The sequence below is a fragment of the Triturus cristatus genome, chromosome 3_1 (genome assembly GCF_964204655.1).
Source record: "Triturus cristatus chromosome 3_1, aTriCri1.1, whole genome shotgun sequence".
Classification (NCBI taxonomy): Eukaryota; Metazoa; Chordata; class Amphibia; order Caudata; family Salamandridae; genus Triturus; species Triturus cristatus.
Window position 1 is genome coordinate 362,744,474 of NC_140583.1, and position 10,542 is coordinate 362,755,015.

The following is a 10,542-nucleotide window of genomic DNA, read 5'->3' on the forward strand; positions in this document are numbered from 1 at the left end:
ACATCCTATGTTGCAAAGATGCCATCTAATCTTTGAATAAATTTTACATTTGTAGTGGTTAAAATGTCTTCTTACAATGGAAAATGGGAGCATTCATTAACAATGACTAGAAGATGATGTCCATTCTCAAGAGCACCAAAGAAATCAACAGCAACTCTTTCCCATGCATATATGACAAGTCTTTAATTCTTTTGCAACCCTTTCATCCAAATAAAGAAACCAGACTCCATCACGGTGAGCCCTCTTGGTGGCAACTATTCCTTGGTGTACCTCATGGGTGACATTGATCACTTGTTGTCATAGACACTCAGGAATAACAATTCGGATACTTCACAGAATGAGGCTTTCTTGAGTCACTGAAAGCTCATCTCTTACATTTTTGAACTTCAAATACTCACTATCACTAGTGAGAAGCCTAGAGTGCTGGTTCCACAAGTGACGGGTAATAATGTCTTTCATCTTTAACATGTCACTATCCGTGCTTGTAGCAGTGACAATTTGTTCTAAAGACATGGCAGCTGATGAAATTTATTTCACAATAAAATTGATGTAGGCCTCTGCAGTCTTAGATGGGGAACCAGGGCACTGTAATGGCACTCTTGAAAAATAATCAGCAGGATTCTGGTCTTTCCTTAGACGATGAAGAATTGAATAGTTGTATTCTTGTAACCTCAAACCCCATTGTTCAATTCGAGGAGGCATTTTGCCAAATATCGTCAACTGTGCTTGATGATCAGTCAACTGTGAAAGGCTTTCCGTACAAGAACACATTGAACACATTGAAATATTCGTAAGCCCAGTCCACTGCTAAACTTTCTTTCTCAGGTCGCGAGTAAGCACATTCCATTTGTGACAGGCTTTTACTGGCATATGCTACAATATGTCTCCAGGCATTTGGCTGTCCATTGTGCTGTGCAAGGTTTGCGCCTAACCCAACAGTGCTAGCGTCAATCGCAACCTCTGTGTGTTGTATGGGATCAAAGTAGGCTATTTCAGTGCCCCTCTCAATAGCTTTTCACATTCATGTTACCAATGAATATACACATTCTTTTTCATCAGTTTTCATAAAGCTGCACTGAACGTAGCAAAGTCTTGTATGTCTCTAGAACAGTAACTGGCCATTCCAAGAAATTATCGTAACATAGAAATGTCTTTGTGGGGGGTTTGCAGTAGACAGTGCTTGCATTTTAGCTGGATCCGGTTTCATAGCCCCGTCAGAAAAGACATGGGCAAAGAATTTCAAGCATTTATTGTGGAATTCACATTTGACTGTGTCACGGGGTCCCTAGTGAGTTGGGAAAAGAGAAATATAACGAGGACTGGTGGTATGTCTCTCCTTCCAATGGCTCTCTCGTTTCCCTACAGCACGATGACTGGCTCGGCACTTTAAACGCTACACCAGATGAAGTCACTGAAATTCAATACTGCTCCTTTAACCGGAGTCCTTCTCTGGAAAGATCAGCCCCCTCTTGCAACGTCATCACCTCCTGGCCAATAAGGGAGGAGGAAATCAGGAAGACGGCGTATGCTGATTCCAATGGGAGAGAGTCGAAGAAGACAGGCGAGGTGGAGAACAGCGAAAGCGAAGGACTGACCACGGAACTGGCGGAAACAGACGTGACCCGAGATGAGCTACGGATACGCCAGGAGGCCAACGACCCTTCGCTACATCCAGCCACACTCCAGGAGGAGGGTGGCTATCACAGGTACGCAACCAGTTTGCGAGTTGGGCTGGGAGGAGGGACCGGACCAGCAACTAGGGCAGTGTAACGCCTCTTCACCCGTACCCAGACACCGCTCACCTTTTTTTAGTCGAGCACTGCAACGTTTTGGTGGTTCCTCACACCATACCCTTTACACGAGTAGAGCAACGTACTCACACATTGTTCTCCGTTTGTTTTGTTTCTACCAAACCCCAGGACCTGCGAGCTACCCCAGAAGGCCGGGACTGACCCTGACCCCGACCCTGACGATAAGGAGCAGAATACCTAAGCACCCCAACGCGGCAAAGAAAAGACCGGACTACTGATGTGCATTTTTGTTTGTTTGAGACTGGCATCTCGAAGGAGAAAAGTGTTTGGGAAAATAAAACCTTCACTCCTACGCTTTGGTTTGGCCCTTGATTTCTCTAACCCGCTACACGTAGTGGAGAATGCGGGCATAAAGCCGTTCATTAGCCCAACAAATATGGACGCCCTAATCCAACACCTAATCATAGGCCAGGATAAGCTGGGATGGGCCGTGGAATGGCAGATATCGTCAGCCCAGGAGTCACACCCCAAACCCCTCCGGGGTATCGTTACAGAAATACGTGGCCAGGGAGGACCCGGACGCATTCCTCCTCAATTTTGGCTAGGGCATGTGGTTGGCCAGAGGAAAAATGGCCTTTCTTCCTTGCCCCCCTCCTAACTGGGGAGGCGCAAGCAGCATATCAAGGGGCAAACGCCACCGGTAATACCCTCTACTACGAAATCAAGGGTCTTGACGCTGAAGAATATCGTGTATGCTTCAGGAAAGAAAAAGATATACCCTGGGAGAATCCAAAGACCCTATTTTTTCGGCTGAAAGCAGCTGCAGACAAATGGATGTGACCCCATGTGAACACTAAAGAAGAAATCATGGATCGCCTATACCTAGAGCAATTCCTTGATGCCCTCCCCTACAACACCCAAGGCTGGCTTCGCCAACATAATAACCTGACTACAAATCAGGCGATCGAGATGGCCACAACCTTCTCACGGGCATAACCTAAAAACCCCATATGGGAAACCGAAAAGCATCTCAGACCAGGGCCTGGAAAGACGGACAGACGTCCAAAGAATAAACCAGAGCCCCCGAAGACACGTCCACAGAAAACTGAGATACCCACTTTCAAAGGGCCCCAGTGCTTCAATTGTGGTGACTGGGGTCACATTGCCCGTGTTTACCCTAGGAAGAGACCTCCCCCTGATGAACCCATGGAAGTGGGATACATACCACGTTCTGTCCTGTACAGAGCTGAGATGGGAAGCGCGTTCTATGTGAGTGTCCAGGTGAATGGGAAGTTTGTGAAGGCCCTCTTAGATTCAGGGTGCAAACAGTCAGTGATAAGGGGGGCTCATGTTCAACCCAGTCAGATAGTCCCAGACACACTAGTTCACATAAGGTGTGTTCAAGGGGATATAAAACTGTACCCGGTCGCATCAATCTCCCTCACTCCACACAAAGGGCCTACAAATAGTGTCAGGGTAAGGGTTTTGGAGGGGCTACCCGAGGACCTCATTATCGGAACAGACAACCCCGAGTTCTTAGATATGTTTTTGGGGAACATTAAACAGGGCAAACCCGTTGAAGGAGTCAATACGGAGAAGATTCCCCAACCAGCCCTTATTACTCCTGATCATTGGCTCTTAGATAGGAGCTTTCAGGTGCTAGCCGAGAAAGCCACCAGCGAGGATATTTACTCCGACCTGGGACAGTTACATGCCGACCTCCTTAAAATAGTCTCTGAATTTTTAACCAAACCAATAACCAGGACTAATAGGAAAACTCTCGGTCCATCCTGGTACAACGGCGCTTGCCGTAAGGCAAAAGCCGACCTTCTGGAATCAATTAAGGAAGGAAGGGGTGCCGTGGACATTAGGGCCAGACGGAGTGTCTATAAGTGAATGGGAACACGACAAATGGACTAAACTCACTAATTTCCTGGCCCGTGCAGACTCGCGCAAAGTTTGGCGCTGTGTCAACACGGGTGCTGAGGAATTGCTACCTGCCTTAGAACCAAATATCTCAGCTAAGGTGTGGGAGGACCATTTTCAGTCTCTTTATAAACTACCAGCGGATGTTGAGGAAAGTTTTAGCTTCCCCCTCTGCCCTATCGAGACCGGCGAACCATTCACATTAAAGGAGGTACGAGCCGCTTTGACCGGTCTCGCCACAGGAAAGGCACCTGGCTTAGATGGTCTTCCGGGTGATCTGTTCAAGCAGGAGCCAGATGTTTGGACCCCCTATTTCTTGACTCTCTATAACGCCATTCTAGCGGGCATGGCTATTCCGGGTACTTGGCTGGGAGCAGAGATTGTCCCAATTTTTAAAAAGGGTTCGCCTCTGCTCCCAGCCAATTATAGACCCATTAGCCTAATAGATGTACCGCAGAAGATTTTTGGCAGGCTCATTCTAAATCGCCTCCAGGATTGGATCGAAGAAACGGCGATTATGAGCCCCTACCAAGCGGGATTTCAACGTGGTATTTCCACCATCGACCAAATCTTCCGCTTAACTCTTTTATATTGGAAGACGGTGCTGATTGAGGGTGGCAGCCTCTACACAGTTTTTGTGGATCTTCGTGCCGCCTTCGATCTGGTGCCTAGAGATAAGTTATGGTCGGTGTTAATGAAGATGGGGGTCCCTGTGGACATTCTCTCAATTTTGAGAAGGCTCCACCAGGGGAACTACGCCAAAGTAAGGTGTGGACGGGATGGTACTTTGTCCGACGCTTTCCCTGTCGATAGGGTGGTCAGGCAGGGTTGTGTCCTCGCCCTGACCCTTTTTTGTCTTTTTGTCAATGGGGTCGTAGATCATCTTTGCACCCTGAATGACATTGATGCCCCCAAGTTGGATGGCAGCAGGGTTCCTGCAATCTTGTTTGCGGATGATACCCTGCTGCTATCCAAATCCCCTATGGGACTCCAACGGGTTTTGGATGGCTTCGTAGGTTTTTGTGAGGAACGTGGGTTGGAGATCAATGCTTCCAAAACGAAATTCATGATCTTGAACCCCCCCCCCCCCCCCCCCCGATTACACGTGCGTGCCCTAGTATTGGGTCCTCTAGGTTGGAGAGGGTCTTTACCTTTGAATACCTGGGTATAGTTATTAAGGAGCGCATGACTTGGGAATCCCACAAATTAAGGGCTAATATGAAACTGACTCAGTTGGTGGGAGGAATTGGCAGGCTGACAAAAGGCCTTACATATAGGCCCACGTATACAAATATACAAGGTCCAGGCTAGGGGGGCAATTATTTATGGTGCAGAAATTTGGGGACACACGTCTTCACAGAAGCTCCAGGTGACGGAGAATACTTTTCTCAGGCAGCTGACAGCGCTACCTGCTAGTACCCCTCTTTTGCCCCTTAGACTAGATTTGGGCCTAAGACCGATTTCAATGGAGCTGGGCTTAAAACCCCTAACTTTATGGTGTAAGATATGGTCTTCCCCTGAACTTTCTAAATACAGATCAGAGCTGCAAGAGATTCTGCGCCTCCGCAACAATACACAAATACCTTGGCTAAGTTTTATATAAAGCATACTTGTGAGACATTGGATCGACCAGACTTATGGCATGACCCCGAGGCTGCATGCCTCAGGGTCCCACGTAAACTCATCACGAAGGCTTTTCGTGAGCATCATTTGCAAGATGCCATAAGGAATGCGAAGGAGGGCTCTCATACTGCCTACTTCCTGGCTTTTAAAGACTTTTACCACCTAGAGTCGATTTATAATGATATGGGTCCCACTCTCACAAGAAAGCTTTATATGCAATGGCGCTATAATACTCTCCCCCTGAGGGCATTTACCGCTCTTTGGCCACATTCAGAACATACGGCCTCATGCCCCTTTTGCAAGCACACACAAGAGACTGACTTGCATGTCATATTTTTTTGCCCGGTATACAGAAGAGCAAGAAAGTATTGGCTTTGTCCACTACTTAGAAACATGGGATTTAATCAGTACTTCCCCGCTTTTAGATTACTTAAGTCTGACATTTTGCCCCCAATTGCATTTGCGGTTGCCAAATTTTTAACGTCTATGTGGTTCACACGATCAGGCCTTCTTAAAACCATATCAAGTAATGATGTTTTATTGAGCTAATATCTTTAGTACAACTGTGCAATGTTTTTATACTGTAAATGTGTTTTGTATTATGATGTATTCTTTTATGGTCTCAATGACCGAAATAAAGATATTTGATGATGATGATAGGAGCTTTCGATTTGCCTAATCTAACGATCCAACACTGAAGAATGCATGGGAAAACGCCCAGGAAAACAGAGATAGTCTAGTAGTTACTTTCCCCCGCTTCCTCCTTAAGGAAGGCCTACTATACCAGGGTGCCAAAGAAGACCCAATCCAGCTCCTCATCCCTACTTCTTTCAGAGAACACATATTGTATTTCTCCCATTCCCACCTTACGGCAGGACACACCGGAGCTGAAAAGACCACCCAAAATGTGCTGCGTCACTTCTTCTGGCCTGGGGTCTATAGGGACATAAAAAGCTATTGCCAATTCTTCAAAAGAGAAATACCCATAGGCCTCCACAAGTTCCCTTACAACCCCTACCCATTATACGATCCCCATTCGAGAGGGTCGGGATGGATTTAATCGGCCCCCTCCCTAAAACACAAAAAGGAAACCAATATGCCCTCGTAATAGTAGATTATGCGACACGATAACCAGAGGCTTTTCCCCTCAGGGTCCCCACAACACATAACATCACTGAGAAACTGATAGAGCTGTTTTCCCGAGTAGGATTCCCCAAGGAAATCCTAACAGACCAGGGCACCCCTTTTGTTTCCCGACTAATGAGGGAGGTTTGTAAAACTTTGAACCTCTGTCATATCAAAACCTCTGTTTACCACCCGCAAACAGACGGTTTAGTCGAAAGATTCAATGGCTCCCTGAAGATGACGCTAAAGAAAATGCTCGCAGCTGAAGGTAAGGAGTGGGATCAACTCCTCCTCGCCTTGTATGTACTGAGAGGGCAGGTACAAAGCAGTTTAGGCTGCTCCTCCTTCGAGATGCTGTATGGGCGTCAACCCAGCTCACTGCTTGATATGACAAAGGAGGCCTGGGAGAAGGAGGAGGCAGAAGAGACAAGAGGTATGCTGGAATACACACAAAAACTAAGATCAAAACTAGGAAAGCTAAGAGATCTGGCATATTCCCACCGACAACGCAGACAAGAAAAACAGAAAGTGATATATGATATGGGGAAGAAGTGTAGGACCCTGTCTGCCAACGATTGGGCTTTGGTTTTACTCCCTTCTTCCACAAAACAATTCCACTCAGAATGGCTAGACCCCTATAAGATAGTGGGTACAGTGGGGAAAACTTCCTACAAGGAGCAGATCACTCCGACCAAGGTCCAGACATAGCACATTAACATGCTAAAAAAAACGTCTCTGTCCCCTACCGAAGAAAACGCTTCTTACCCTTTCTGCCATTCCCGCTACCCCAACGACTCTTGACCGACTAGTCATCAATGATGAACTAACAGAAAAGGAAAAAACCTCCCTTCGGTCTGTTCTTACACCTTTTTCTGCTCTTTTTTCAGACTACCCAGGAAAAACCTCCCTCGCCGAACATGCTATTGAGACCCAACCAGGCAAAATAGTAAGACAATGCCCATACAGGTTTCCGTCCGCCAAGAGGGCAGCCATACAAAAGGAAGTCCGGGACATGATGAGATTGGGGGTCATTCGCCTCTCGTGGAGCAAATGGTCCTCGCCAATAGTAATGGTCCCCAAACCCGATGGCACCACCCGCTTTTGTATGGACTTTAAGGCCCTCAATTCCATCTCTTCCTTCGATGCATATCCCATTCCCCGAATCGATGAACTCATCGAAAAATTAGGGGAAGCCTCATACATATCAACACTAGACCTGACCAAAGGATATTGGCAGGTCCCACTCTGTGAGGAGGATCGCTGGAAGACTGCCTTTGCTACTCCCAATGGGCTCTACGAGTTCACGGTCCTCCCGTTTGGTTTACACGGAGCACCAGCCATCGTCCAACGACTCATGAACACGGTGCTCCGGGAACACCACTCTTTCTCCTCCGCCTACCTGGACGATATAGTGGTGTTCAGTCCCACTTGGGAGGGTCATATGAACCACATGCTAACCATCCTACAGGCCTTACAAGAGGCCGGGCTACATATAAACTCTAAAAAGTCCCGGTTAGGGTTCCAAAAGGTTAAATATCTAGGTTACATGTTGGGCCATGGGATGATTGAACCCCAATCAGAAAAGATAAAAGCCATTTTAGAGACCCCCTTCCCCACCTCCAAAAAAGAGATGAGGGCCTTCCTGGGGCTGATAGGCTACTACCGCCGCATCATCCCTCTCTAATCGGAGGTGGCGGCCCCTTTGACCGATACCCTGCGGAAGGAGGCAAAGCTTCATAGCATACTACATCCCTCAAGAGAGATGGTAGAAGCCTTTCAGAAGTTAAAAACCACTATTACCTCTAGCCCGGTGTAGTCTTCCCTGACTTTACAAAACCTTTTATCCTTCACACAGATGCCTCTAATGATGGAATAGGAGCCGTTTTGTCCCAGTTCTCGGCAGAAGGGGTGGAACACCCTGTCCTATATATCAGTAGAAAGCTATTCCTCAGAGAGAAGGCATATCCTACGATTGAAAAGGAATGTCTGGCCCTGAAATGGTCAATAGAGAAGCTGAGGTATTATCTTGAGGGCCACCATTTCACCTTGTATACGGACCACGCTCCCCTCCAGTGGATGAGCAGGAACATGATTCATAACCCCCGAGTACTGAGATGGTTCCTGACCCTACAACCTTTATCCTTTACGGTGAAACACAGAAAAGGCTGTGATAACGGACTACCTTTCCAGAGTTTTTCCTCTCCCTGATCGGGAGAAACCTGGGGGGGAGGTGTGTCATGAGGCCCCTAGTGAGTTGGGAAAAGAGAAATATAACGAGGACTGGTGGTATGTCTCTCCTTCCAATGGCTCTCTCGTTTCCCCACAGCACGATGACTGGCTCGGCACTTTGAACGCTACACCAGATGAAGTCACTGAAATTCAATACTGTTCCTTTAACGAGAGTCCTTCTCTGGAAAGATCGGCCCCCTCTTGCAACGTCATTACCCCCTGGACAATAAGAGAGGAGGAAATCAGGAAGCCGGCGCAGGCTGATTCCAATGGAAGAGAGTCGAAGAAGACGGGTGAGGTGGAGAACAGCGAAAGCGAAGGACGTACCACGGAACTGGCGGAGGCGGAAACAGACGTGGACCCGAGAGAAGCTACGCATACGCCGGGAGGCCAACGACCCTGCGCTATGTCCAGCCACACTCCAGGAGGAGCGCGGCTATCACAGGTACGCAACCGGTTTGCAAGTTGGGCTGGGAGGAGGGACCGGACCGGCAACTAGGGCGGTGTAACTCCTCTATCATCATCCTCGTCACCTTCCTCTACGCAGACACCCCTCACCTTTTTTTAGTCGAGCACTGCGGAGTTTTGGTGGTCCCTCACACCCTACCCTCTCCACGAGTAAAGCAACGTACTCACATATTGTTCTCCGTTTGTTTTGTTTTGGTGCTATCAAACCCCCGGACCTGCGAGCTACCCCAGAAGGCCGGGCCCGACCCTGACGATAAGGAGCGGAATACCTAAGAACCCCAACGCGGCAAAGAGAAGACCGCACTACTGATGTACATTTTTGTTTATGTTTGAGACTGGCTTCTCAAAGGAGAAAAGTGTTTGGGAAAATAAAACCTTCACTCCCACGCTTTGGTTTGGCCCTTGATTTCTGTAACCCGCTACAGACAGCATTCAGAGTTAACCCTGCATCATTCATCAAATGTAATACTTGCATGAGAGCTTTGTCATGCTCTTTCTGTGTGGCTCTGAAAACCAATATGTCATCACTATAATTAACTCCATTTACTACAGGCTGTATGAAACATTGAATGACATCTTGGAAAAGTTCAACAGCAAAGCATATGCCAAAACTCAATTGCTTATAGTGAAACAGACCAATATACGTGGAAAGGGTTGTAATGTACCTGGATTTTAATTCAAGTCCAAATTGGTGATATCCTTTATTTAAGTTGAGTCGAGAGAAGAACTTTGCACCATTACAATGAGTTATCGTATCCACAATATACGGATCTGGATGTCTCTCTCGCTAAATTGCCTTGTTGACCTGAAGCATGTCAATGCATATGCGTACATCTCCTTCAATGTCTCTTATAGACACTACTAGAATAAGAGAAGCCCATGGCGTTGGACCAATGGAGCGTAAAATGATATCATGTTTAAGTAACAAATTAAGTTCCTTTTCAACAGCTTCTGGCAAGTGAACTTCATAGGTTGTAATAACTGAGACAATTCTAGATACTTCTCCTCATGCAGGATATTTATCGATGCACCACTGTCAATAATGAATGGTATTAAACACCCATTTATCTTTAGACTGATCTTTAGACAATTTTTAATATTTTTGGTGTTTTATCATGAAAACTTTTCTTGACTTTGAGTTTTTCCTCAAATTTAACTAGTCCTACATGTGCATGCCTTTACTGGAGTAATCGGCATTGCACAATTGTCATTGTCACTTTCACTGATAACTGATACTGGGGAACTCTTCGTCAATGACTTAGATGACGATCAACTTCATTTAGTGTCGATTTGCCTTAATTGATGTCACTGCTTGGCCTTGTGGGAGTGTGTCGAACGTCACTGAGGTAGCGTTCGGTCAGCCATTTTTCATTCACACTGTGATGCACTTAAGTTTCTCTCCTTCTTGCAATTTGTCAAG

General features: G+C 46.7%; 1 long non-coding RNA gene across 1 annotated transcript; it reads left to right on the forward strand.

The window, feature by feature from the left end:
- The first annotated feature begins 1,525 nt into the window (after positions 1 to 1,525).
- LOC146860274 (uncharacterized) lies at positions 1,526 to 5,955 on the forward strand. Its single transcript, XR_014978811.1, has 2 exons — positions 1,526 to 1,706; positions 1,920 to 5,955. It is a non-coding gene; the product is annotated as an uncharacterized LOC146860274 (long non-coding RNA).
- The last annotated feature ends 4,587 nt before the right edge of the window (positions 5,956 to 10,542 follow it).